The sequence below is a fragment of the Lithobates pipiens genome, unplaced genomic scaffold, assembly GCF_037356315.1.
Source record: "Lithobates pipiens isolate NorthernLeopardFrog02 unplaced genomic scaffold, aLitPip1_a1.2 Scaffold_1, whole genome shotgun sequence".
NCBI lineage: Eukaryota > Metazoa > Chordata > Amphibia > Anura > Ranidae > Lithobates > Lithobates pipiens.
In genome coordinates, this window is record NW_027507685.1 from 2,658,522 (window position 1) to 2,686,096 (window position 27,575).

The window sequence follows — 27,575 nt, forward strand, 5'->3', positions numbered from 1 at the left end:
TTGGGGCTTATTATCATGGAGTGTGGAGCTCCCTCAGCCAGTACAAGGGTTAACCATGTGCTGCTTTATTCCTCCATCCATCCCCATCTCCCGGCCCCGCCCCCCCCCCCCCCATTATGGTCCTCTGTGCTCGTGCACCTGCTGCAGCCCCTTCTCCTCGGCGCGCTCCCTGCTCCCCGGGTGCGCGCCCTTTATGACAGGTCGCCGCGCGGCCCCGCTTCCTTTCCCGGAGCCCCTTAATAGTAGAGAACGGGGAGAGGGGAACAATGACGGGCGCTGTGTGAGGATGGAGAGCGGAGGACGCGTCTAGTGCAGGAATAGAGGAGCGCTCCCGGTCGGCCCGGTCCCCCCTCCTCCTCCTCCTCCTCCTTGAGGGAGATGCAGAGAGCAGGGTGATGCACAAAGGGCTGTGCGCGCTGGGGAGGATGCAGCATCCTGCAGGAGGAGCAGAGACAGGGAGGAGCATCCACCTGCTGCAACCGGGGCTCCCGAGCCAGAGCTCTGCTCCTCACTAAGTGCTGCAGAGGGGTGGGGGGGACAGTCACTCATCCAGCAGGGGCCCCCAGAGAGGGAAGGAGGACACTACCAGCACAGGACACCCATCCACCATACAAGAGAGCCAGGAGAGGGGGGACACCCTGCACCCCAGCCATGTCACATTGCCTTCTAGGTAAGTGCCTGCTTTGGATCCCATTTTAGGGTGTGTGGTGGTGGGTGGGGGGGGGGGGTGAGGGGCATGCATCCACCATCCAAGCCTGCCCAGGCCTCCTCCCCCTCAGTTTCAGGCATGAGGAGCATGGCCAGGCCCACGTTGGGTTCCCTCCGAGCCCTGCTGCACTTAATAATCATTTATAGATGAGATGCGTGGCTCCGGGAGGCTTCCATGGGTGAATGCATCGTACATGTCAATGGGTTGTCTTCGCCTCGCACTTGTTTGTAGAATCAGGGGGGGGCATAGTAAGAATGTCAATGTATCAGGCACCACGCACCTCCTATCCACAGAGAACCAATCACCGGGGCCACCTATTTCCCCTAAAAAAAAAAAAAAAAGCCTCCGCCGCCGCCAAACCGTGCATCGTCTACCGCCGAGGTGCTAACATATGCTCCAGCTTGACATTCACTTCATCCGCACGACGTTTCCGCTTTCCTAGGAGGTTCGGACGCGGGCAATTCGCACCCAGTGTCGCCAAAACAAAGCTAATAATAATAAGAGAAGCTCCGTGTAGCAGTGCCCCGGGGTACCGGGGGGGGGGGGGGGGCTGTCATCTCTCTCTCGTTTTTGGGGATCCTCTTAAGCCCCCATACACACTATCAGATTTTCTGCTGAGTTTTTCCTTCAGATTTACCAAAACCGTGTAGTAGAAGGGCCCTGCCTGATTGCATGCACATTGAAACTCCTAAGGTTTGACCTCATATTATATGGTTTTTGGTAAATCTGAAGGGGAAGAAAATCTGATAGTGTGTGTGGGGGCTTTAGGATGGGGATGGAGAGTTAGTTGTGTATCGTTTTCCTTTCCGATTGGTCCGCAGCACAAACTCCTAGCTGTCTGTCGTCATCTATGTGTATATACGGAAAGGTTTTGCATCCAACACGGGTCAGAAATAAACAATTATGTCATTATCTTACATTTCCCCTTTTTCGCCCCCCCCCCCCCCCCCAATGAGCGCACAAAGCAAATGCCGTTTTAATGAGCCGATGAAGATATATAACGATGACATAGAAATGATCTTTATTTAAAAGTCCGTTTTCTGACATAATTACTATTTTTTTGTCTAATTACTGTTGTGTCTGAAATACTTTTGGAGTATATGCGGATTCCTGGAGGCTCGGGAATAAATTCTCCGTAATGTCGCTAATTATGTCGGCGTCTATTAAATTATTCTTACTAATGTAATATTAAGCGATTTTATCATTTATGTATAAAGGAGGCAGACGTTCGGCAATGGTGCTGGGGTTATTGGAAAGATTATATGATGATAGATTAGCGATATATATATATATTTTGTGGAAAGTGATGAAATCCGGTGGCGCTTGGTTTTGAGGGCCCATTGGGAGGTTAGAGGGCAGCAGAAAATGCCCTGAAGGTCCACGGCTGGCCCACGAGACTCTACGTTACACTGGTTAATGTATGTAAAGGCTTGTATGACACAGTTGTGTATTTGATGAGGTGTATTTTTATCGTAGGAAGGTACATAGTAGAGGCCTTGCGTGCGCGTGGAATCCTGCGGGGATAGAATAGCGTGGCTACGCAGAAGAGATCCTCAGATTGCCCATTGTGTGCATATAGTACGATGCTGTTGGCGCTTGTGACATCTTCGCAGTAATGCGTGGTACAAGTGGATTTTGTCTTTGCCACAGGCCATTGCTGTTCCCTTGACTTCCTTCCACGTTCTGCCTTGCAATGTATCTATCCCCCTTTTACACTCTGCCTACAGTTTGTAGAAAACCGTTTCTCTGGACTTGGCACAACCGTGCAGTGATTTACCGTGCACACGTATAATGCCAACATAGAAACACGGCTAGCTATCATTTACATATTAACAAGGTTGCTGGCAAATAGTCCGCTGTGTGAATGACTTTTGGAATGGATACCGGAGAGGAAATTTGGTTGCTAATACAATTAACCATCTGTGTCGGGAGTAACGGAAATCTCCATTGGGAACATTCAGTTACAAGCTCGGGTTCCTAATATCTATATAGAAATAGGGTTAAAGAGGGATTCCACCAAAAAAAAAAAAAAATATTAAAAGCCAGCAGCTATAAATACTACAGCTGCTGACTTTTAATAAATGGACACTCACCTGTCCCGGGTTCCAGCGATGCCGAGGCCGATCGATCGCTCGGCCCTCGGCTGCTGCCGCCACCATTCTAGGTGAGGGAATCAGGAAGTGAAGCGAATCGGCTTCACTTCCCAGTTCCCTACTGCGCATGCGCAAGTTGCGCCGCGCAATAGGAAATCTCCGCGCTGTCACTGGGACCCGTGTGTGTCCCAGCAGACAGCGCGGCAGGGCAGGAAATGGCGTAGACTCCCACGGGAGTCTATGCCCGGAAGTGGGTGTAAATACCTGTCTTTGACAGGTATCTCCACCCCCTCCCCCCTGAAAGGTGTCAATTGTGACACTGGAGGGGGGGAGGGATCCGATCAGCGGAGGTTCCACTTTAGGGTGGAATCCCGCTTTAAGTTAAATAGGAAGTAAACCCTGATGAGTTTACTTCCTCTTTGATTCCCTGCAAAGGTAAAGCATAATGGACTACTATGCATCGCATAGTAGTCCATTATGTGTCACTTACCTGACACAGGAGCCAGCGAAGTCACCGCTGTCCCCTGTAGTCCGGCGCATCCATCTTCTCGGTGGCTCTCGCTGCTCGGCCGCTGTCATTCGACGAAGCTGCGATGACATCACTCCCGCGCATGCGCACGGGAGCCACCACTCGCGGCATATCACCGTTGACAGCGGCGCGCTCAGTACCGTGTAGGTTTAGGAGATATTTCTTGGACCTGCAGGTAAGCCTTAATCTAGGCTTACCTGTAGGTCAAAGTTGGTTGTAAGGGTTTACAACCACTTTAAAATATTACTATGCCCAATGGCGTCACTCCCGCGCATGCGCATGGGAGCCACCACTCGCGGCATATCACCGTTGACAGCGGCGCGCTCAGTACCGTGTAGGTTTAGGAGATATTTCTTGGACCTACAGGTAAGCCTTGATCTAGGCTTACCTGTAGGTCAAAGTTGGTTGTAAGGGTTTACAACCACTTTAAAATATTACTATGCCCAATGGCGTCACTCCCGCGCATGTGCATGGGAGCCGCCACTCGCGGCATATCGCCATTGAGCGAGGCGCACTCAGTGCGCCTGCGCGCCGCAGTCTACGGCGCATGCGCCGTAGACAGCGGTGCCTGTCTTTTTCGGCAAATATCTCCTAAACCGTGTAGGTTTAGGAGATATTTCTTGGACCTACAAGTAAGCCTTAATCTAGGCTTACCTGTAGGTCAAAGTTGGTTGTAAGGGTTTACAACCACTTTTAAGTCCCTTATTGCTGTATAATGTAAGGCTGGAAAGTTGTATTATGTTGACATAGAAATGACATCAGTCTCCTAATGCCGACCATACACGGTTCGAATTTTCGAAAGAATTTTCATTTTTTTTTTCTCGAAAAGTCGTATCTAAGAATTTTCGTATGAATTTCGCACACATTTAGTGGGGCTGCAGCAACAGCCGATTTTCGCGTGGAAATCAAATTTGAGAAATCGGACGTGTTGGGAAATTTTTTTGGAAAACGAACGATTTTCTAATCAATGATGGGAGAATCGTGCGAGAAATGTAATAAGAAAAGAAAATTTACGGAGAGAGAAAAGAAGATTCCCGGCCACGAAAATTATTTTCTGTAGCAACATGGGGTGAAATTGAAGGCTTGGTCGGCCGAATTTCGAAAAATCAATGGTGGCATCATCGGATCACAAAAAAAAACTACGAATTTTCTGATTTTGAAAAGAAAATTCATTTGAAATTCGACCTGTGTATGGCCTGCATTAAGCCCCGTTCACACTATAAGATTGTCTTCTGAGTTTTTCCTTCAGATTTACCAAAACCATGTAGTGGAAGGGCCTGCCTGATTGCATACACATTGAAACTCCTAAGGTTTGACCTCATATTATATGGTTTTGGTAAATCTGAAGGGAAAAACTCAGCAGACAATCTGATAGTGTGTACGGGGCATTAGTCTGATGTAAGCTAGAGCCATACTTAAAGATGTAAAGGGTCATTTGTCCCAAAAGCAGCAGTTCAGTGGTGATATTGGCCACTTTGTCTTTGTCTTGGGTCCTCCAGTGGTGACATCTGCCTACCACAATTTCTATCCATTTTGGAGTATTACTCTTGATGCAATGGTCTTTCCACACTTCCCTTTGTGTTCATTATATAAAATTCAATAGGAAAGTGGGGGAGGGGGACACCTTGTCATTGCCATAGCAGGTGTTCGGATGTGGCATGTGTCAGGATCGTAAGGCCTCATGCACACTGGACATTTTAGTAGCTGCTCCTAGGGGCCTTTTGCATTTTTTTTCCTGCCTCTAAACTCCACTGCATGTTAGCCTATGTGTCCATGCACACATAGACCTTTAGACCCCTTTCACACTGTAGGAAGGGGTCTTAACGCTTTAGCGTTAAAAGAATCGCCTGTAAAGCGATTGAAAGAAGCTGCAACTGCAATCCCAATGTAAAAGCCCGAGTGCTTTCACACTGAGATCCTTTTCACACTGGGTGCGTTTTTTCAAGCGCTTTAGCTTTAAAAAAGGCACCTGAAAGAAGCCACAACTGCAATTCCAATGTAAAAGCCCGAGTGCTTTCACACTGAGGCGCTGCGCTGGCAGAGCGTCAAAAAAAGTCCTGCAAGCAGCTTCTTTGCAGTTCTTTTGGAGCGGTGAATACAACGCTCCTAAAGCGCCCCTTCCCATTGAAATCAATGGGAAGCGCCTGCAAAACGCCTGAAAAGCGCTTTTGGCAGCAGCTCTTTGTGGGCGCTTTTAACCCTTTTATTTGGCCACTAGCAGGGGTTAAAAGCGCCCCAATAATGCTCGAAAAACGCTGGTAAAGCGTTGCTAGTTAAAGTTGCGCTTTACGAGCGTTTTTCAGGCGCTGACATTGTGAAAGGGCTCTTAAAGAGGAAGTAAACCCTGATGAGTTTACTTCCTCTTTCATTCCCTGCAAAGGTAAAGCATAATGGACTACTATGCATCGCATAGTAGCCCATTATGTGTCACTTACCTGACACAGGAGCCAGCGATGTCACCGCTGTCCCCTGTAGTCCGCCGCATCCATCTTCTCGGTGGGTCTTGCAGCTCCGCCGCTGTCATTCGGCGAAGCCGCGATGACGTCACTCCCGCGCATGCGCACGGGAGCCGAGACGCGCGGCATTGCGCGGCATCTTCGTTATCGAGGATGCCACGCTCAGTGCGCCTTCGCGCCGCAGACAGCGGTGCCCGTCTTCGGGCAAATATCTCCTAAACCGTATAGGTTTGGGAGATATTTCTTGGACCTACAGGTAAGCCTTAATCTAGGGCTTACCTGTAGGTCAAAGTGGTTTGTAAGGGTTTACAACCACTTTAAAGCACTTGGACTTTCACATTGGGATTGCAGATGAGGCTTCTTTCAAGCGCTTTACAGGCGCCTGAAAAACGCTCCAGTGTGAAAGGGGTCTTAGGGCTTTTAGAGGCAGATAAAAAAAAAACACACTGCCAGTGTATCCAGAAGTGGCAACATTTTGGCATAAAAAATGCCTGGTGCTTGTAAACGTGTTGTAACGTGTCTAAACTTATGGTAATGCATCAGATGCGTTTTGAGCCACATCCGATTGGCATAACGTGAACCAAATCGGCTTTCAATAGAGCCGGCTCACATACACTCTATTACCAAAAGTATTGGGACACCTACCTTTACATAATGGCATCCCAGTCTAAGTCCATAGTGTTCAATATTGAGTTGGCCCACCCTTTGCAGCTTTAATAGCTTCAACTCCTCTGAGAAAGCCGTCTACAAGGTTTAGGAGTGCGTCTATGGGAATGTTTGACCATTCTTCCAGAAGCGCATTAGTGAGGTCAGGCACTGATGTGGACGAAAAGGCCTCGCTCGCAGTCTCCGCTCTAATTCATCCCAAAGGGGTTCTATAGCGTTGAGGACAGGACTTTGTGCAGGCCAGCCAAGTTCCTCCACCCCAATCTCGCTCATCCATGACTTTATGGATCTTGCTTTGTGCACCAGTGAATGGAAACTGCACCGGACTCTGCAGAGAAACCAGTGCCTCATATACTGTATGTGAACAGAGCCTTAGCTTAGCATTACCACATGTTTAATTCATTTCATTGGCTTACTATTTTGGCCAATAAAATAAATTAATGTCCAAGCACTTTATCAACACTACACACTTTTACAAGCGTCAGGCGTTTTCTTCCCGTCAAAACAGTGCTGCCAAAAGGAAAGGCTTGCAGGAGAGTTTAGAAAACGTCCAGTGTGCATGATATCTAGAGTGATATAAAAACAAATTTATTCTTTTATTTGTTTACTTTTAACTACGCAACATCTACCTAAAACTGAAATAACAGAGGTATCTTTGGTGCTTTGTTAGGAGCTCTTGATTGAAGTAGAACAGGGGTAGGCAACCTTTTGATTATACTGCTGTAACCCCCTTCTCATCTGCCCCATCACTGTACCCCCCCTGCTTTTCTGTCCCACCGCTAAACCCCCTTCTCATCCCTCCTACCACTGTACCTCCTGCACATCTGCCCCACCTCTGTACGCCCTTGCTCTTCTGTCCCACCGCTGTAAGCTCCCTGCTCATCTACCCAGTCAATGTACCCCTTTTCTCATCTGCCCCACCACTGTACCTCCCTGCACATGAGCTCCACCACCGTAAACCCATGCTCTTCTGTCTCACTACTGAATCACCTTCTCATCTGTCCTAACACTGAACCCATCTGCTCATCTGCCGCACCACTGTAACCCGCTTTCTCACCTGCCCCACCAGTGTACCTCCTGCACATCTGTCTCACTTCTGTAACCCCTGCTCTCCTGCCCTGTCACTGTTCCCCCTGCTCTCCTGCCCCGTCACTGTTCCCCCTGCTCTCCTGCCCCACCAATACACATCCTTTCACATCTGCCCTAGTGCTCTACCCCCCTGCTCATCTGGCCCAACACTGAACCCCCCTCCTCAACTGGCCCAACAATTTACCCCCCTGCTATTCTGTCCCAATGCTGAACCACCTTCTCATTTCTTCCACCATTGTACCTCCCTGCACATCTGCCCCATTGCTGTACCCTCCTGTTCTTCTTTTCCACCTCTGAACCTCTCTTGCTCATTTTTCCCACCACTGTACCCTCCTGCTCATCTGCTCCACCGCTGTACCCTCTTCTCATCTATGATATGTGTGATATGCAGAGTGGTGAAAGGAGGCAGAGACGAGACACATCTACCTGTCCTAGCACACTCATTCTGCTGATTCACCTCTCGCATCGCTGCCCACGTGCTTGTATGTGATGTATGTGATGTATGTGATGTATGTGATGTATGTGATGTCACATACAAGCATATGGAATGGATGCACAGTGATGAGCTCAGGTCAGAGGCATTTTCTGAAAGCAGTGGGCCTGTGTGCAGAATCATTAGTTGGGCCCCCGCAGCTGAGAAAAAGTGGTTGTGTGTGATTTTCATTGCGCTGAATACTGGTTGTGGCTTAAAGGGACACGGCGTGCCGAGGGGTTCAGTAGTAAGTGACACAAAGGTTCAGGAATAATTTCAACAAAGTTCCCAGAAGCTCAACAGTAATGCCACAAACTGTCACCTGATTATGGTTGTCTCAATCACAGTGAAATCCCTTTTTTCTGTGATTGGTAGTGGCCACCAAGCAAGTCCTCTTCCTCCAGATGGTGGCCTGGGCTAGCAGGACTGTGCTTGGCTTTAGCAGTGGCCAATGACAGTCCTTCTCTTGGAAACAGGGACCCCCCCCCCCCCCCCCACCAGCAGAACTGCATCCAATCTCTTCCCCATCACAAAAGCTGCCGATCGCAGCTACACCAAAGTTAGAGAACCAAACAATGTTTCCCATCTTTTACAATGTGTGGGGGCACGGTGCCTCTACCTCTGTGCAGGTGCGGTGTGGGGAATTCTGAAATTGGAATGCATTAGTGTCTCACTGACGCTTCCCTGCGCTGCTCTGCTGATGGGAAGGGAGTTGAGTGCCGGCAAAAGAGGCTTTGTGTGCCGCTTGCTGCACCAGCGTCGGGGGATGCCTACCCCTGAAGTAGTCCATAAAAAATAGAAAAAACACACACACACACATGCATGTGAGACTGAATTTATAAGGGCATCGTTTTCAGCTGAGCTGTGTTATTGTTAAATGATCAATCACATTTATACAGTATATATTTATTCACCATGGAATGTATCTACTTATGTGCACTGCATGTAAATTACTCTCCATTAGGGTTTACTATTCAATCCATTGAACAATGTTGTCTGTCATAATTTTGAGCCATGACCATGGGGTGCAAAGAAATGTCCTTTTCAATGTGCCAGTAAAAGAAGTGCATCCGGTGTGCACAAAGCTGTAAAAATAACATTGCCACCTTAAGGCCTCTTGCACACATAAGTAAAAAAAAACATACTATGTAGTGCAGGCAGAATTTGAGGAGCCCTCAAGTTGTTCAGATACAGTTCATTGGTGGTATCCCATGCTCTCTATCCCTATCAAAGTTCATGTTCCAATAAAAAAAAACACTAAAAAGAACCCCTAGACCAGGGATATGCAATTAGCGGACCTCCATCTGTTGCAAAACTACAAGTCCCATCATGCCTCTGCCTCTGGGAGTCATGCTTGTGGCTGTAAGAGTCTTGCTATGCCTGATGGGAATTGTAGTTCTGCAACAGCTGGAGGTCCACTAATTGCATATCACTGCCCTAGACTGTTTTCTGAGCCAGTGGAAGACTTAAAAAAGGGCGGCACAGTGGTGTAGTGTGTAGTGGCTGGCTCGAATCCCAACCACAACACTACCTGCCTGAAGTTTGCATGTTCTCCCTGTGCCTGCGTGGGTTTCCTCCGGGTACTCCAGTTTCCTCCCACTAACCAAAGACATGCAGGTAGGTTAATTGGCTTCTGTCCAAAATTGGCCCTAGTATATGAATGGGGGACCTTGGATTGTGGGCTCCTTGAGGGTAGAGACCAATGTGAGTGTGAAATGTACAGGGATAGGGATGGTTGTAGACACTCACTCAGGTTGAACTGGATGGACTGGTGTCTTTATTCAACCTTACTAACTATGAAACATAATGTTTTTACTGATCTGAACATAGATGCATTGTCATTTATGGAACTATACACAACATGTGGCGCTCTGAGCCCTCTGATGTGGACCATGACCTCAAACCAGAGAAGCGCATAGAAGTCACCAGATTAGGAGCGCTTAACCAGACATAATGATAAATAACAACCATAAGCCCAAATTGTCAACAAAAATAAGGAGTCACAGTTTATTCTAAGCAATAAGTAAAAGCAGCTCACATGAAAACCAAGTTCTCCAGGTCAACAAGGTGCACAGGCAGATGGACTAGATCATATGAGTGTCATGGAGCAATTTCCAATGTGGTCCTCTCACTTGGGAATTGTTCAGTGCACCTTGTTTTTTGTATAGTTTACAGAGAAGCTCATGTCCTTGCACTGGGATGGATGGTGGCCCAGATCATGGTCAACGGTCTGCCGACCCAACATCCCAGAGCATCAGAGTACATGGAGCTGGTACTGGCAGGGGACAGATCGGGTGGCTGTGGAGCGAGCAGGAGCCGCATAAGCTTATACTTCCTCTGTAGCTTCAACTATTGTCCCAGGCACATTGCCTGAGACCCTTCTTGTAGCCTGGAGAGTGATGCCAGCAGTAGGAGTAGGAAAAGGTCAGTGTATTAAACATCTCATTGACTGCACTTTTGCAATGGACATATTAGCACTTATAAAAAAAAGGATATTAGGCTGCTTTCACATTGATGCGTAGGTGCAGCGCAGTGCACCTACAGGTTAGCTGCACTGAGCCCTTGACTCTATTATAGCCTGCGGGTTTGCTGCGCTTTTAGAAAGTGCACCACACTCGCAAGATGTAATAGATGTCTGTAACAAAGCGCAGCTAACCTGCAGGAATGCACTGCACTGCACCTGCAATGCTGGTAAACCGCAGCTCATCAGTCTGAAAGCAGTCTTGTAGGGGCTGGATTCACACCTATGCAGTTTTAGTGCTTTTTGCATTTTGCAGTTTTGCACTACATTCTATTCACCATGGTTTCCTATGCAACACGATCTGTAGCGTAAATCTGAAAAATGCAAAAAGCACAAAAAATGCCTAGGTGTGAATCCAGCCTAAGGGCGTGTTTAAATTTGCTGGGGTGGTAAAAACCCATAGTTCCATATGGCCTGCGACAGGTTATCAAATCACTTCAGTGGCCCCTGCTCTTCAAAAGGTTGAGCACCCATGTTCTGATAAAACACAATAACCACATTGATTTTGTCAAAACTGCAAAGAAATCATTTCATGTGAGTGTGATAATGACCACCATTTCACACCATCTTCATTCACACAATTAGATGAATCTAGGTGGCCGCTGTTGATACTGAAACAGACACTTCAACTGTACTAACATAAGCCAGTATGATTTAAGCTATTTATGTCATTGCCTGTATACTTGTGAATGCCATACATATTGTATGCGTGTTTTTTTAATATGTTATAGGCAACAAGAATTCTGTGTAAACTGTAGGTGCCAACCCATAAGAAACATTATGCTTTATTTATAGGTTACTCTCACCTTACACAGTGTTTGCAGACATAGTGAGGTGTCAGAGATTTGCCACACCAATAAACGTGTGTTGCCATTTGGTTTGGGGGCAGAGTTGATTGGTGTTTCACCTGGGAGAAACAACCTTATGCCGCGTACACACGGTCGGAGAATCCGTCGGAATGCGTCTTATCGGACCGTGTCGTCAGATAATCCGACTGTGTGTGGTATGCATCAGACTGATTCCGTTGGAATATCCGTCGGACCCAATTTTCCAACACGTTGGAAATATTTCCCGACCAACTGGGCCGATCGGACAAACTCCGATCATGTGTAGAGAATTTTGATCGGACCAAGTGTCACGCATGCTCAGATCAAATTCCTACATCAAAGCTATTGGCTACTAGCCTGAATGTAGTCCCATCGTAACGAAATTACGTCATCACGTTCTGAAAGATCTGATTTTTCGCCAACTTAGTCCGACCGTGTGTATGCAACAGTTTCGGACAAGATCCGACGGACAAAATCCGACGGGCAAAATCCGATGGATTTGGTTGTGGAAATCTCCGACCGTGTGTACAGGGGCTTAGACAGGGCTGGACTGGGACACAAATTTGGCCCTGGACTTCATCCAGACCAGCCCACTTTAATTTTGCAAACAAGCACAAAAACAGTTTAAAAAACTATACGTAATTGTGCAAAAAAACATAAGTAGCATAACAAACCTCTTTTATTATTTCACTTATTCTCCTCTGTATTTTTCTCATCTTTCTTACATCACTGCGTGAAGTTGAAGGCGAGCCGCGCAGCCATTACTTTGTCACTGAAACCGGCCCACTGAGCCATCGGCCCACCGGGAAACTCCCTGTAGTCCCAATGGCCAGTACATGCCTGACCTTAGACAAGTATTGCAGATAGGCAGACAGAGAGAGAGAGAGAGAGCCAAAGGTAATATTTTCCATGCTAGAAATACAAGTGAAACATAGTACACAATAAAAAACACTATAGTGTAATTTCACAAAGCTTTAAAGAGGGATTCCGCCCAAAAAAAAATATTAAAAGCCAGCAGCTATAAATACTACAGCTGCTGACTTTTAATAAATGGAAACTCACCTGTCCCGGGTTCCAGCGATGCCGGCAGCCGCCATTCGAGGTGAGGGAATCAGGAAGTAAAGCGAATCGGCTTCACTTCCCGGTTCCCTACTGCGCATGCGCGAGCCGCGCCGCGCCAGGGGAATGGTCCGCGCTGTCACTGGGACCCGTGTGTGTCCCAGCAGACAGCGCGGCAGGGCAGGAAATGGCGTAGACTCCCGTGGGAGTCTATGCCCGGAAGTGGGTGAAAATACCTGTCTTTGACAGGTATCTCCACCCCCCTCCCCCCTGAAAGGTGTCAATTGTGACACCGGAGGGGGGGGGGTTCCGATCAGCGGAGGTTCCACTTTAGGGTGGAATCCCGCTTTAAGTGGAACTAAAGCGAAACAATAAAAATTGTGAGCAGGCATGTTTTTTTTTTTTTGCAGAAGAGACATACTACAGCTCTTCTTCAATAAAACAAACTTACCTGCTTGTACTTAATCTTCTATAGAATTACACTGAGCTGCCCATGCACAAAATACTTTGTCACCATGCCTTGTTACTGGAATAACTGAACTCCTATGTGTTATGTCATTCTCCGCTGGCCAATCAAGACGGATGAAAACCCTGGACCTGAAAAGGTTGGAGAGAAGATGTCGGTGCCAGCGAGCGAGCTCTCAGACATCACATCACTGGAGTGGAGGTATTTTTGGAGGTAATTTGCAGTTTAGTTCAGCATTAACGCCAGACTAAAGCTGGCCATAGATGGATTGAAATTCAGCTGGTTGAAATTTAGGGAGTGGCTGAATTTTGATCTTTATGTAGCCGTATCTGTTCATCGGAAGCCCATCATTAGATTGACTTCTGTCGAATGGGAGTGTTGGAAAACGTTTGTTGATCAGTGGCTGCAGCTGCTGATCAGTGTGTTCTGACAGTGGAGAGTCCCGCAGTCAGCATACAATCTCCTGGCGGGGGGATACCTCTATCCACCTCACTTGTGTGGATGGAGGAATCTATTCGTTTTTTCTTTTCTTTTTTTCTGGCTTAAGGAAAACATGAATCATTTATGGCTAGCTCCAAGCGGATCTACACCCTTAATTTTATGTTGCCTCCTCTCCACCCCTCCTCCCCTCTGCTGTGCAAACAGGACTTTAAAAAAAACAAAACTTTAAATTCACCTTTTTTGACATGCACCCCTCATGCATGTCACCTGCCTATGTGAATGACATGCACTTTGCCTGCTGTGCCTCCTGGGAGAAGTACCTCACACATTCAAGGAAGTATAGTCCTTCATTGAGAAAGGAGGAGGGGAGTGGGCCTAGTGGCTCATTATCGGGCGAGCCACCCGCTGAACCTGGAAGAGCCAGTAGCTTCCTGATGGAATCACGCAAGAAGATGGCGGCTTGGTACCGAGAGGGGGGCAGGAGAGAAGAGGATCTCAACAGGACAATGCTGGATCTGATGCACCATACTGAAAATGCACCCTGAGCTGTGCATGCACCAAGACCCTCTTGGTCTTTCTTGAGTAGTAAGCAGTGGTAGATTGATGTCCCGTCTTGATAGTACTCTGCTGAGCCACTGACATGGGGCTAGTAGAACTTCTCTTGTTTCTCACTCAGGCAGGAAGCCACTGGCACCAGTGATCATGTTAACAGTGTGTAATGCCGCGTACACACGATCGGAATTCCGGCCAGAAAAAGACCAATGAGAGCTTTTCATCTAAAAATGCGACCGTGTGTATGCTCCATCTGAATTTAGCTGTCCGAATTTCCGCCAGCCAAAAATTGATAGCATTATAAACATGTATGTATAAGACAGGGGAACACGTCATTTCTGGGAGTAGGAGTCGACCATAATTGTATGTTTGCGTTTCAAGCAAACAAGAAGCGGAAGTGACGTTAAGCGTTCGCTGCTGGTACACCATGAGAGGTACAACCTCTTGTGTCACTGTGCGGTCCACAACGGATTGTTTGCGTTCCAGGCAAACAGGAAGCGAAAGTGACGATGGGCTATTGTTCACGTCACTTCCGGGTCACCTCACCAATAATGGCACAATCTCTTTTGTTACTGTAATTTTCGATATACAAACAAACTATTCATTTTTACAATTTGGTGATCAGCATTATATATTCTGGGAACAACAGTTATCATTTAACCATCAATGGTCCAGTTTTTCTGTTGTATAAGCAGAGATTTATGCGTATTAAGCATTGTTTACATTCTGAATTCCAGAAAGAGGCTTGAAACACACGCGGGGCGGCCATTTTGGGGCTGAAACCGGAAGTGACTTGTAGTGACACTGGGAGGGGGACTCCAATCATTTGGCTATATAAGTAAGTGTTGCAGCAGTGGAGGGACACCCCAGACGATGTCCAAGGAGACAAAACGCGTTGGGAGGACTCCACTGCTGCCAATTTTTATATAAGAAGCGCTCAATTCACTGCATAAATGTAAGTGAGATCCAATTTTTAATAAAGTAGTTTGTTTTATGGAATTACGCTATTTGGCCCAATTTTTTTCGTTCTGCATGGTTCCTTGCGGGGAGTGTTACCTGTTCTGTGAGCACTGGCTTCGTGTTCAACTCTGTGAAACAATTGTGGAGCGATTTTCAGCATTGAGTGTCCAGCTTTTCCGGCTAGAGGGCTCTTCAGCTGTATGATACCAAAGCGCATTTGACCCTTGGAGCATACGCTTGCCTGGGTCAATTGGAGTCGGTAACCTTACATCCTTCTTTGTGTGGCGGTGTCAGCACCAGGGTGTTTATGATCAACATTTCTATGGACTGAAGGATTTTTCCATCTCTTCATCTTTGCACCAAGGGGGATCACATTTTGACTTTCTATGAAAGGACTTTTTCTTATACATACATGTTTATAGTGGCTTTGTATTAAGTATGATTTCAGATGCTAAATAATTTTCAGAATTTAAAAGTGGTAAAATACATAGGTCACTTTTGCCACATTTTTCGTGTAACACGTTCTTTAGCGCAACACTTTTTATGTATATATTATTTGAACTAAATTATCCAGTTTATTGTGTTAGCTGCTTTTTTTTTCCTTTTCGGATAGCGCAGTGTTTTTTGTCTTTGAAATTCTTAAAAATTTATAGCATGTTCTCAATTTTCCAGACGGAAAAACTTTCTATCGGTAATTCCGATCGTGTGTATGCAATTCCGACAAAAATCACGCATGCTCAGATTCAACTACGAGACACAAGCTATTGGCTACTGGCTATTGAACTTCCTTTTTCTAGTCACGTCATACGTGTTGTATGTCACTGCTTTATAAACGATCGGAATTTGATGTGACTGTGTGTAGGCAAGACAGCTTGAGCCAAATTCCGTTGGGAAAACCATCAGAGCTTTTTCCGACGAGAATTCCGATCGTGTGTACGCGCCATTAGGGTGACATTTTGTCTATTAAAGCGGAGGTCCACCCTAAAGTGGACCTTCCGCTCATCGGAACCCTCCCCCCCTCCGGTGCCACAATCGGCACCTTTCAGGGGGGAGGGGGGTGCAGTTACCTGGATAATCCAGGTAACTGCACCCACTTCCGGGACAGCTCTCTGCGGAAAGGGGCGTAACTTACGCCCCTTTCCGCAAGTGCCCGCCCCTTCCCGCAAGTGCCCCGCTGCCTGCTGGGAAACACACAGCTCCCAGAGGCAGCGGGGAGCGTCCTTATTGCGCAGCGCAATTCGCGCATGCGCAGTAGGGAACCGGGAAATGAAGCCGAAAGGCTCCATTTTCTGATTCCCATACCCAAGATGGCTGCGGCAGGACCCGACAGACGACCTAGCGATCGGCTTCGGGTGCCGACATCGCGGGCGCGCTGGACAGGTAAGTGTCACTATTTTAAAAGTCAGCAGCTGCAGTATTTGTAGCTGCTGGCTTTTAAAAAAAAAATAAAAAACGCGGAGTCCCGGTGGACTCCCGCTTTAACCACCAATCAAGGAGTATTCTTCGCACTGACCTCCAAAGTACGGGGGAACTACACTGATCACCAGTGAACCATGACATGATTATTACGGACCATCAATATGGTGTGGCTTTTGTACCGAGAGCTGTAGATATAACCAATATTAACAGGGGTTCACAGAGACCTAAAAATTATTTCAAGGGTTTCCCACATGGTAAAACGATTAAAAAGGCTGATCTAAGCTAAACACGTTGTTTAAAGCGGAAGTAAACCCATTGATCTAACAGTTTGAAAAAACAGTTACATTCCCAGCATGCCGGAAATCTTAACTGTCACATTGGTTGTGCTGTCAACCAAACTGTCAAACCATCCAATGGCTGGTGTCATAAATGATCACATGTGCAGCTTCATGGCAGTTAAAGATTAAAGGGAGGCCAAGATGGCAGCTTCCTTGGCTGAAAACGATAGGAGTGTTTACTTCCACTTTAAGTATGCTGTTGCACTGGGCTGTTTTGGTAAATCTAAACCAGGAGTGCCCAACCTTTTGAAGAGTGAGGGCCACCTAAGTGACTTGGTAACCGGTCGCGGGCCACAATGAGTGGAGCGGGTGCATGGCAGCCCACTCTACTCTATAGAGCCCACTCTACTTTTTTTCTTTTTGCGGATCGGATTGGAGGTAGGCGTTTGTAAGCAGACACAAGTCCATTTACATCTTCTACTTTTTAGAGGTGAATGGAGGGTCCAATTGGGTCGGACTGACCGTGTGAAAGGGGCCTATGGCTCAGTGCAGGTAACCCCCAGGTGCACTGCTCTGCACCTGCGGATCAGTTTGAAAGCAGCCCAGTAACCACTGCAGAACAGATATGCCTATATATATATACTGTGATTTTAGTGATACATTTTTTTTGATTTTAGTGACTTACTATCAATAACAGTATTCCATTCCATCACAGAGCAGGAGGTCGCGGGCCACATCAGAGGGCTCCACGGGCCACATGTGGCCCCCGGGCCACTGGTTGGGCACCCCTGATCTAAACAAATGTGTCAAGACAGGTTGTAACCTTTCTGTCCATTTTAAGATTATGTAAAGTTGAAATCTAGGCAGATATAAAGCCCTCTACACAACAGAACTGGGAAAGGACAGGGCGCCACCGTGATTGCGCCAGACCATATTACCCTGGATAGTGCATTCAGTCAAACAATGGGAGCCTGGTGACAGGAGTCAATGCAGTGAATAGCAAAATTATTGAGGTGTCTGGATCACAGGACTGACTGAACAGAATTATGGATCCCGGGGCAGAACAGACAATTTACATATTAGTGTTTTGACTGTGTGTTTAGCTGTCTGTCTGAAACTTGCTTTAGTACCCTAGTAGGCTGATGTTCACAATAATAATTGTTGTATATAAAGGAGTAGAAAGCTGTTTCCGAGACTATATATTATTTTCCAAACAATTACCATGTCTATAGGCACATCAGCTCATTGGGTATATATAGAAAAATAGGAAGGAGAAAGTGGAGGTAACCCTTTCAGTGTCTGTTGTTTGGACCTTGAATGTTTTGGTCAACAACGTCCTAACGTTTAAAAGATTTTGAAGCAGATTTTGCTTTACCTTTGTTTAAACCATTATAGAAGGCATGACAGCCTCCAAAGCACAGTTTGACATTGTTAATGGAGTCTGGCAGCTAAGTATTCCCCAAAGTCGTGTTTTAGTTAACTGTAGTCAGTGTCCTTGGAACAATAGTAAAGGCATGCGGAGGGGAGCTGAGATACACTGCTACTGTGTGTGCTCTTATTAGTAAGATGTGTATGCAGGGCTGCTGTTAGAAATCATGGGGCCCCATACAGCCTGCCTGACAGGCCCCCCTGAAAATATCAAATGATATTTTCGCTAAAATGCCAGGGTAGAAACTATATCCTTATTACCGCTGCCTCCTGACACTTGTTTTTTTTTTGTTTTTCTTTTTTACTATTTTGCTTACATTGCGAGACTGGGCTGCAAATGTGAGCCAAGTATTTGGCTCGTAGTTGCCGAGCAGCCCCATTGAACTCAATGGGGAGTTTGATAGGTGGTGCTGCCTGTCAAACTCAGCAGCCATGGCGCAGCTGTGAACTAAGGCATTACAGCTAAGGCATGTGTACAGACCTACCTAACTGTATTGTTAGGATTTGGCTCAGCCGCTTATGCGAACGAGCCCTTAGTTTGGCATTTCCTGAATGTGTGACGAAGTGCATATTGTGCAGCTGCAAACGTGCATAATGCTTGTGGTGGCATTAATTGTTAATGGCACCCCAAATGCAGTGAGCAGACCTGCATTTTGTCGTGTGGCAAACTTGCAAAGGTGCACAGTTTCTAGTTTAAAAAAAAGAGGTAATAGCAGACACCTAGCCGAAGGCCGGTTCACACTGAGGCAGCACGACTTACAGCGCGACTGCCTCAGGCGACCTGAACGCGACCACTGCGGCAACTTGCAAAACGACTTCTTTATAGAAGTCAATGCAAGTCGCCCCAAAAGTCATACAGGAACCTTTTTCTAAGTCGGAGCGACTTGAGTCGCTCCGATTAGAACGGTTCCATTGCACAGAGCGGGACGCGACTTGTCAGGCGGCTAAGTCGCTCTGACAAGTTGCCCCTGTGTGAACCGGCTCTTAGATGGTGTTTTTTTAAATATAAAATGTCTGGCAGCAAGAGCACTTTCTTGTATGCTAATACTTTGAATACAAGCAAACTTGCAAAGGTGCACACCTGAAAGGGTTCTAGAGCTTCTATGGTGCAGTTATCGCACGTATACCAGCCTATTCAAGTTTTCAAGTTAATGGGCTGTCCTATGTGTGAGAAACAAGCAGAAAACAAATGCAAGCAGGAATTTGCATATCTGCTACGTGAAGTTTTAATGGGGCATTAGGGGTGGTTGGCAGAGATGTCTGTCAGCTGGAGGGATTGGTGTATTCAGTGGCCCCTGACTCCAGCACTGCAGTGCCAGCTAGCGTCTACTTAGAGTTCTAGGCTGGCTCCTGGCACATTCAACCCCTGTCTGAATCCTGAACTTTCTGCAGCTTCACTCCCCCCCACACTCACCCCCTCCAGCAGAAGCGCTATTTCATTCAAGCACTGCAGCCAGCACTGGAGTTTACAGTACACCGAGCACATTGTGGAGGGAACAGAGCTTCAGAGGTAGAGCAGGCAGAGAACTTCTTCATTCCTCTATCTTTCATCCTGGCAAGAGATAACACTGCTGGACATAGAGGGATGGAGCGTGAGTTTCAAAACCCCACAGAATCAGAGGCAAAGGCAGAGACTCTGCAGCTGTCCCTGTTGCAAAATCGGGCCGTTTACAAGTTTGTAGAACTGATCCCCCTGCTGAGCAGCCGGAGGGAGAAAGTCGTCAGCGCTGCAGGGTATCCACAAAAGTTACAAGGCAGTACAGCCATCCATCCTGCTCGGCTTTGAACTGATGGTGGCTGGGCTTGGTACAGATGGGTTGGCTGTACTACCTTATCAGTGGTATATGAGCCCTCACTCAGTCTAGCCCTGTGCCTGTCTATAGTGGCTCTCCCCGCTGTCAGAGGCTTTGCTGTCAGTCAGATCCTGTGATGAGGGAGCTGGGGGGCAGGGCTGAGCCACGCTGTCTGTGTCTATAGACACAGGCAGAGCGGCTCAGGATTGAGCACGCAGGTCAACCACCATAGAAAGTGGCTTCCTATGGTGGTACACTGAAAAGAGGTGAAGCCAGGAGCACCTACGGGAAACCAGAGAAGAGGCGGATCGTGGCCACTCTGTGCAAAACCATTGCACAGAGCAGGTAAGTATGATACGTTTTAAAAAAAAACAATCACTTTAAATTCCAGCTCAGGAAAACCTTTTTCTTTAGTTTTGAGTAAAACCCCTTCAGGCATTTATTGCAGTGTCCCTACATGGGAAACCTTCCTTCACTCCTTGTCCCTGGGTGCACAAGGTGCATTCTCTCCATAAACAACAATATAAATGTCTTTTTAGTAAAAGTGCACTTGCCATCTACAAAGGTGTACCTGTCGGATAGGGGAACGGAGGTACTGGTTCGGCAGCAGGACTCAGAATATGGCTGAAGTTCCAGCTCAATATACTGTATGTGGTAACTGTTCGGGTAATACAATAGCTGCCAATGCAGATTCCGCCATCCATGCTGTTTAGTGTGGATTGAGAAATCTATTGATTTTCCCACAGGCTGAACGAGAGAAATCTAAATGTGCATGGCTAGCTTTAGCTTCAAAGTCATTGAGATCAGGCTTAGTCTAAGGCTCGGTTCACACAGGAGGCGGCGTGACGCGGCACGACTTGCAGCGCCGCGACCTGCCGAGACCTCAGCGGCGACTTGCAAAATGACTCCTGTATAGAAGTCAATGCAAGTCGCCTGAAGTCATGCCAAAAGTAGTACAGGAACCTTTTTTCTAAGTCGGAGCGACTTGAGTCGCTCCTCTTAGAACGGTTCCGTAGTACAGAACGGGGGCGACTTGTCAGGTTGCGGCACGGCAAGTCGTGCCGCGTCTGGTGTGAACCGAGCCTAACCAAAGTCAAGTGAAAACACAAAGGAGGATTTCTAGTTAAAAAAAAAAGAGGTAATAGCAGACACCAAGCCGAAGGTCCAGTTCACACTGAGGCAGCACGACTTACAGCGCGACTGCCTCAGGCGACCTGGACGCGACCACTGCGGCAAAACGACTTCTGTATAGAAGTCAATGCAAGTCGCCCCAAAAGTCGTACAGGAACCTTTTTCTAAGTCGGAGCGACTTGAGTCGCTCCGATTAGAACGGTTCCATTGCACAGAGCGGGACGCGACTTGTCAGGCGGCTAAGTCGCCCTGACAAGTTGCCCCTGTGTGAACCGGTTCTTAGATGGTGTTTTTTTTAAATATAAAATGTCTGGCAGAAAGAGCACTTTCTTGTATGCTAATACTTTGAATACAGGTGAAAAAGTTTCACTGCGGCACCTTATATTCGCATATTTACCTATAGTATAATGATGACGACTGTAACTTGTATATTGTGTGATAATATAATCTGCTTTTAATATGTGTCAGTGAGTTTAAATAACATATTTGAAAACCCTTTATGATTTTTGATGAAGAAATTAAAGCACTTCAAGATTTGCAACATTTGCTTAGACTTGCATTTTCCATCTTAGAAGAGTTAAAAGTTTTCATCTTTGGGTCAAAGGGTAAATTCAGCTAAATTACATTTTTCTGATTTTCTTTTTTTTGCGAGTGCAAACTTCTTATTTTTCAAGCACTCTTGAGCTTCTATTTCACAGGCTGTGGACATTCCAGGAGAATCCATTGTCACTGCTGGACCTTTTGTTCCTTTGCTTCTGTAACCAATGCATCAGAGGCAAAAATATCATCCTGTGTCCCTGAGAAATAGAAGAAGCAAGTGTGTGATTCCCACCAAGTACAGGTCTCTTTAATAAAACTTAAAAGGGGTTTAGATGCAAAAAAAATCTATCTCTCATGTGGGCTTCATTCCAACTGTCCCCTTTTTTACATTAATGTAAATTGTCAGTTTATAGATACAATGTATCTATAGTCAAAACCTTTTATTTTTTTATTTTTATTTTTTTTGGAATATGAAGGGTTGGAGCTTTTTTTGTTTTGGCTAGGGAGATTCGCCCTCTCTATTTGTCCTGGTGACTGTTGTATACACGCAGGGTGACAGGGTTGCTTTTTTTGTTGTCATTGTTATTTATTTAATTATAATATACATTTTTTTTTTTAACAATTAATTTTATTTACTGGGTTATTTCCCCTTTACCAAAAAACTGGATATGCAGATAAGAGGTGTCTGTAGATTAACCACTTCAGCCCCGGAAAGATTTCCCCCCTTCCTGACTGGGTTGTTTTTTTGCGATACGGCACTGCGACGCTGTACCCAAACAAAATTGTCATCCCTTTTTCCCCACAGTGATTTCTTTTGGTATTTAATCACCTCTGCTGTTTTTATTTTTTGCGCTATAAACAAAAAACAAGTGACAATTTTGAAAAAAAAAACATTATTTTTTTACTTTTTGCTATAATAAATATCCCTAAATTGAAAAAAAATAAATACATTTCTTCCTCAGTTTAGGCCAAAATATATTCTTCTACAAATTCTTGGTAAAAAAAATCGCAATAAGCTTCCATTGATTGGTTTGTGCAAAAGTTTTAGCGTCTACAAAATTGGGGATAGCTTTATGGCATTTTTTTTTTTTTTTTTTACTAGTAATGGCAGCGATCTGTGATTTATATCGGTATTGTGACAGACAGATCAGACACTTTTCACACTTTTTTGGGACCATTGACATTTATACTGCGATCAGAGCTAAAGTAAAAATAGCTACTGATTACTGTATAAATGTCACTGGCAGGGAGGAGGTTAACACTAGGGGGCAATCAAGGGGTTATATGTGTTCCCTCAGCGTGTTCTAACTGTAGGGGGACTGCCTGGGGGAGGAGACCGATTGGTGTTCCTATATACTAGGAACACACAATCTGTCTCCTCTCCCCTGCCAGAACGTGGATTTGTGTGTTTACACACACAGATCCTCATTCTGGCTCTGTAAGGAGTGATCGCGGGTGCCTGGTGAACACGTGCACCCCCTATACCCCTTACCGTACAGCTACGGTGATTCACGCAGGGGAGCTATTCTGCCACCGTCAATACGGTGGGTGGTCGGCAAGCGGTTAAAAAACAAATTGTGCAGCTCTGACTAAAGTTGAATAATGCCCTTGCTATAGGTGTAGGCCATTTACGTACCTCATGAAGCCTGACTGGAATTCTCCCCGGGCATTGCTAGGACATTGCTAAGTGAGGCTAATGCTGCATACGGACCATAGTACGCCGGACAATTCGATCGTGTGTTGGCTCCAGCTGACTTTTTTATCGTAAAAGTCCGGCGGACTTAGAAAGTAGTTTTGACTCAAAATTTGTCCGCTGGACTTGGCTTTCAGCGGACAATCCATTCTTCAGTGTGCTAGTCCGGCGGACTAAGAATGACGCATGCTCTGAAGCAAGTACGAGAAGGAAGAAGGAAGCTATTGGCTACTGGCTATTGAACTTCCTTTTTCTAGTCCCGTCGTACATGCTGTACGTCATCGCGTTAGAAATCGCCGGACTTTCGGAGTGTCCGTGTGTGGCCAAGTCCGTTCGTTATAAAGTCCAGCGGATTTTTTGCCGGAGCAGGTCCATCAGACAATTCGGATCAGGGAGAGAAAGTGTATGCAAGGGGGTTTTGAATCGGAGAAAAGGGTCACACCTGTGATTGCGGAGGTGAGCAGTAGCGACTAGACCTCACCTAGCAAACTCCTAGCAATGGTCTGGGAGTATTTCAATTAGGCTTCATGAGGTTTGTAAATGGCCTACACTTATGGCAAGGTTATTTTTCAACTTCAGTTGCACAGTTTGCTTTTATCTACGAACATCCCTCGTTTGCATAGGTAGGTTTTTTTTTTTACTTTATTGCTAACATTGACAAGTGATGGGTTCTCTTTATGGAGACATCCGGGGTCTATTGGAATCCTAAAGTTTCCCTGCCCTCTGTTATGGCCTCCTGGATGACCTTTACATTAAAGCCAAAACAGTAACAGCCACAAGCTTATTTCCCACACCTTGATTCCACGCCTTGATTCCCAAGACATTTATAAACATATCTTAGTAGAAACATGGTTTACAAAGGAAATGTGGCCGTGATTTTCTGGGTGTAACAGTTGATCAGATTATTAACTGCAATTTAAAGAGGAAGTAAACCCTGATGAGTTTACTTCCTCTTTCATTCCCTGCAAAGGCAAAGCATAATGGACTACTATGTATTGCATCCATTATGTGTCACTTACCTGACACAGGAGCCAGCGAAGTCGCCGCTGTCCCCTGTAGTCCGGCGCATCCATCTTCTTGGTGGGGTCTCGCAGCTCCGCCGCTGTCATTTGGCGAAGCCGCGATGACGTCACTCCCGCGCATGCGCACGGGAGCTGACACGCGCGGCAGCTCCATCGCTGAAAATGCCGCGCTCAGTGCGCCTGCGCGCCGCTGTCTACGGCGCATGCGCCGTAGACAGTGGTGCCTGTCTTCGGGCAAATATCTCCTAAACCGTGTAGGTTTAGGAGATATTTCTTGGACCTACAGGTAAGCCTTAATCTAGGCTTACCTGTAGGTCAAAGTGGTTTGTAAGGGTTTACAACCACTTTAAAGCGTTACTTTATCTTTACATTAAAACTGCCCATGACTGGAATACTCCCAGGATATTGCTACGTGAGACCTAGTCCTTACTGCTCACCTCCACCATCACAGGAGTGAGCCATTTCTATTATTTACGCTCTCTCACATGCTCTCTCTCTCTCCTCTGATGCAGTAGCTCTGAGCTCAGGATTTGAGAGGTCAATCCTGGGATGGTGGAGGTGAACAGTGATGACTCGACCTCTTTTAAGAACATCCCAATAACATCCAGCATTTCAGTCAGGCTTCAGGAGGTAATGGCTTACACCTATAGCAAGGGTATTGTTCAACATTAAAGAGGAAGTAAAGTCACTTTTTTTTTATTTTTAAATGCAACCTGCAAGGCAAAGGCATAATGAGTTAGTATGCATAGCATACTAGCTCATTATGAATAAGTTACCTGAGAATGAAGCCCCCGAAGCGGTCCTCCTTTTTCATCTTCACCGCTTCCATGTATCCCGGAGTGACTTCCGGGTCTCGCTGCTCCCGCGCTGTGATTCGCCGGAGCCGCGATGACGTCACACATGTGCACGGGAGCTGACACGAGCAGCATACCGCCGTGATCTGCGGCCTGCTCAGTGCGCATGCGCGCCACTGTCTACGGCGCATGCGCCGTAGACAACGGTGCCTGTTTTTTTGTAAATATCTCCTAAACCGTGTAGGTTTAGGAGATATTTCTTGGACCTACAGGTAAGCTTTAATCTAGGCTTACCTGTAGGTCAAAGTGGTTTGTAAGGGTTTACAACCACTTTAATCAGAGCTGCACTGTTTGTTTTTATCTACAGAAGCCCCTTATCTGCATAGGCAGTTTTTTTTGGTAAAGGTGAACTAAAGCCGCGTACACACGGGCGGACTGTCTGTCCAACTTAGTCCGCCGAAACACATTTCAGCGGACAGTCCGCTCGTGTGTGGGCTTCAGCGGACTTTTTCAGCGTGCAGTCTGGCGGACTAAGTACTTCGGAATTTCCGTAATATTGTCCGTCAGACTTTGGTTTCAGCGGACAGTCTGCTCGTGAGTAGGCTAGTTGGACGGACTAAGTATGGCGCATGCTCAGAAAGGATTTACACGGCGGAAGGTTGCATTGCTGTGTATTGGACGTCCTATTTCTAGTCCCGTCGTACGTGCTGTACACGTCATCGCGCAAGCTTTCAACGGACTGTTTGTTCATCGTGTGTGGTCAAGTCCGTTCATTCGAAAGTAGGACGGACTGTCCGTCGGATTGTCTGACGGACTAAGTTGGCCATACAGTCCGCCCATGTGTACGCGGCTTAACCCTTACAAAGAGGCACAGCTTTAAAAATTAAAGAAACAATGGCATTGGATACCCAGGACATTTCATGTTGTCTTTATTTATTATTATTATTATTATTATTATTATTATTATTTAGTTTATGGTCTATTGTGCATGTATAAAAGGATCTTTCAGCAATAATCATCTGGAATCACAATACTGGTTTTCACAATCATTTTCTAATAAAATGGTACGTTCAGAGCCGTGAGTACCTTTCACTTTTGTTTGCCGGTACAGCTATCATCCTTATGTCTGTCCTGTTGGATAACACATTATCATCACCTGCCTGCAAGCCAAACATCAGGCGTATTTGGGAGAATAATTACTTGCAGGCGTTATTAAGGATTATCTGTCCTCTTTGAAGAAGGATGACAAAATTGTAGGTGGCTGGAAATGCCTTTTAATATTGCATGACCTCTCTTGTAGAAATTGATACAGACTATCCACTGTGCTGACCTCAAGTGTTCTGCTTTTGATTTGTTATGGATTGTGGTCAGTTGATTTCATTAAGACCAAGTGTAAACCATTCTTCTGCAAGTGAATCTACTCTGCATGAGGAATGTATAGTGACAATGAAGTCACCTGGTTCAGTGGAAGGCTGTGCATTGTAATTTAATACTAATATTCAAAATACCATATCAAATCATTCTCTTTGTTCCTCTCAAGACCTCGTGCTCTCTAGTTCCCTTGTCACCTCTTCCCTTGCTCACCTCCAGGACTTTTCCCGAGCATCTCCCATCCTTTGGAACGCTGTATCCCAATCTGTCTGATTATATCCTACTCCTACTTCAGAGAAGCCCTAAAACTGTATTTATATTTACTCCATTAGCTCACCCCCATAGTTATTACTTTTTGTATTACTTGACCCAACCACTGAGCCCTTGTACACACACGGTCGGACATTCCGACAACAAAATCCGTCAGATTTTGTCCGAAACTGGTCTTGCATACACACGGTCGGACAAAGTTGTCGGAAAATCCGATCACTCGTAACGTGATGATGTTATTTAGTTACGACGGGACTACGTTCAGGCTAGTAGCCAATAGCTTTGGTCTAGGAATTTGATCTGAGCATGCGTTGCACTTTGTCCGATCCGAAATCTCTACACATGATCGGACAAAGTCCGATCGGATCATGTTGTTGGAAAGTATTATAGCCCAGCTCTAAGCCCCTGTACACACGGTCGGAGATTTCGACAACCAAATCCGTCGGATTTTGTCCGTCGGATCTTGTCCGAAACTGTTGCATACACACGGTCGGACTAAGTTGTCGAAAAATCCGATCTTTCAGAAAGTGATGACGTAATTTCGTTACGATGGGACTAGATTCAGGCTAGTAGCCAATAGCTTTGATGTAGGAATTTGATCTGAGCATGCGTGGCACTTGGTCTGACCAAAATTCGCTACACATGATCGGAGTATGTCCGATCGAACCAGTTGGTCTGGAAATATTTCCAACATGTTGGAAAATTGGGTCCGACGGATATTCCGACGGAATCAGTCCGATGCAAACCACACACAGTCGGATTATCCGACAACGCGGTCCGATAGGACACATTCCGACAGAATCTCCGACCGTGTGTACAAGGGCTTAAAACTTTGTCAGTTGGATATTCCGACGGAAACAGTCCGATGGAACCCACACACTGTCGGATTATCCAACAACACGGTCTGCCGGACATTTTCCGTCGGAATGTCCGGCCGTGTGTACAAGGGCTTAAAGAAAAGTATAGATACTGGAATAGATGCGGTGCCGATATGTT

The 27,575-nt window shown here is 46.2% G+C and overlaps 1 protein-coding gene across 1 annotated transcript in view; it reads left to right on the forward strand.

The window, feature by feature from the left end:
- The first annotated feature begins 201 nt into the window (after positions 1 to 201).
- NEXMIF (neurite extension and migration factor) overlaps positions 202 to 27,575 on the forward strand; it is a 516,507-nt gene continuing 489,133 nt past the window's right edge. Inside the window, exon 1 of the mRNA XM_077467898.1 lies at positions 202 to 670. The gene's annotated coding sequence lies outside the window, so the exon portion shown is untranslated. The remainder of the gene's footprint in view (positions 671 to 27,575) is intronic.